We start from the raw sequence: 2,368 nt of genomic DNA, 5'->3' as shown, positions 1-2,368 counted from the left end.
AGGAAGAAGAAGCGGCAGAGACAACGTGTGATGAACTGACCCCAAACCCCATTCCCGTCCCCTTGCGCTGCTGGGGGGAGTAGGTACAGAAATCTGGGAGAGAAGTTGAGCCCAGGAAGAAGGGAGGGGTGGGGGGAAGGTTTTTAAGATCTAGCAGTTTTTCTCCTCTCCTTCTCTGATCTTGATTGATAATAAATTAAATTAATTTTATCAAGTTGAGTCTGTTTTGCCCGTGACGGTAACTGACAGATGAACTCTCCCTGTCCTTATCTCAACCCATGAGTCCTTTGATTTACTTTTCACTCCTCTGTCTGGTTAAAGAGGGGAGTGATAGAGTGGCTTTGGTGGGCCCCTGGCATCCAGCCAGGGTCAAACCACCACAGTGGGTGCCTGCACTCCATTTTTGTCCCCCTATAAGCACTCTCTGCCCTTGCTCGGGGGGAGGACGTGCGGCTGGCCCACAGCAAGTGGGAGCACGAGAGGTCAAGCGCTGCTGACACAGCAGGGAAGGGAGCAACTGCCCCAACCTTCCCAGGAAACTTTGTTCCCTGAAAACTCCAGCCCAGAAAGTGCTCCCAGTGCCAACACCAGGAGTATTTTCCTTTCCCTCTGGGGCCTAGGAGCAGGTGGCCCTCGTCCAGGTGACCCTCGCTACACTAATGAGGAGCTATAAATTAAAGCAGGCTGGACAGGTAGGAGGCATTTCTGCTTCTCTGGCTGTGGTCTTCTCTCTACCTTGTCCTGCTTCTGTGTGTGGAGGCAGTACTTTGGGGCACCAACATTGCCTGGAGAATGGATATTGAAGTGGACCATCAGTGTGGGCTCCTGGAACTACTGCATCTTGACCTGCAAAGGTGAGCAAGTGGCTTTGAGCAGCCCTGTTTACTCGCTGCTTCTCAGGAGGGGGAAGAAGGGCACCTAGAGGTAGGAAGGTATGTGCTACTAAGCCTGGCTTATTCATCCTGAAGAAGTAGTAACTGGTGTGGAAAATATATGCCCTGTGTGAGCAGGCTCACTGCTTCTACCTGGGTCATCCCACTGTTGTGCTGTGGGGAGGGGCAGCTGACTGTGTGGTGTGACCACCTCACCTGTGGGCACCCTGTCCCAGCCTTGTGTATTCCTGTCCTGCCGGTAGGTAGGAATTCTGGTTTGGGCATGCAACCCTTCTCAGTGCTGTTGCTGTGGGAAGCACTTGCTTGACCTAGAACATCTATTTTGGAAAGAGTCACTCTACTGCAGCTGGTGTCTCTCTCCGCTACTGGGCAGTGCAAACAATAAATGGTTTGGTCCCTCATGCAGTGTGGTTCTAAGTTGCCTGTCAAGCTGCTTTGTTTGCCTTTTTTCTTTTTCCCAGAAGAAATATGAAATGTGAGTTATGTGGGGGTGGTGCACAGCTGTGCCACGTAGCCTGGCTTTCTGGTCACTCTCACAGCGTGACAGGATTGTAGCTCTGGTCTATGGCTTTCTGTCCCCAGCTCTTCTTCCTGGAATTGCACGATTGATAGATGCAGGTTGGGCTGCAGTCTAAAAAGCTTTCAAACATCATCCATAATACATTTCTTGAGCTTAGATATTCAAGGCTGTACCTTAGTTGTCTCATACTTGTCTGTAAAAATGAGCAGCTACTGTGTTATTCATTTGGAAAAACTAATCAAATTACAGTGTGTGACACACTAAAAAAAACCCCAAACAAACCACAAAGCCTACTACTTCTGTGTGTTTAAAATTCAAAACACTGAAGAAATTCACTAAAAAAAAAAGCTGCTCTTAGTAGGGGGGGCTGTTTTTTTTTTTTTCCCAGAACAGGATACATAACACCTGCAGTGTTTAGTAACTCTATTTTGCTTTCTTAGCTTCAAGCTAAGGTCATATCTAAAGAGACAAAAATGTTAGCTGGTTGGAAGGGAACAAATTGTACTGCATATTCATTTTGGGGGTTAGAAATTCTTGATTTTGTATTTATTTTGTGTGCATGCTTTCTGTGGTCTTTATTGATTTGAATGTCATGTGTTCTGTCTGAGAGGCAATAATTCCCTTTGAAACTAAGGACACCTGATGTTGCAAAGCTTCTGTAATAATAGAGGATTGGTGCTGTTTACTTTGAATAGACTTTATTACTTTCCTGACTGTAGATTAGATTCCTCGAAGAGGAATTTGTGAAGCTGAAGTATGTCACTATGACTTCAGTCAGTGCTGCATTTGCTCCTCTTCTGAGTGGGTGACACCATGATTTACTGAGTGAAAGCCAGCCAGCCTGCACAAGCCTCCGAAGCAAACCAAGAACTAAACCCTCTGACATCCTGGTCCGTCCCTCCACTCGGGGGAGTGGCTTCCTCAACTCTGCTGAAGCCAGAAGGGCTCTGCATGC

This window comes from Egretta garzetta, unplaced genomic scaffold (genome assembly GCF_000687185.1).
Source record: "Egretta garzetta isolate BGI_Z169 unplaced genomic scaffold, ASM68718v1 scaffold676, whole genome shotgun sequence".
NCBI lineage: Eukaryota > Metazoa > Chordata > Aves > Pelecaniformes > Ardeidae > Egretta > Egretta garzetta.
Note: the sequence above shows the minus strand (reverse complement) of the source record.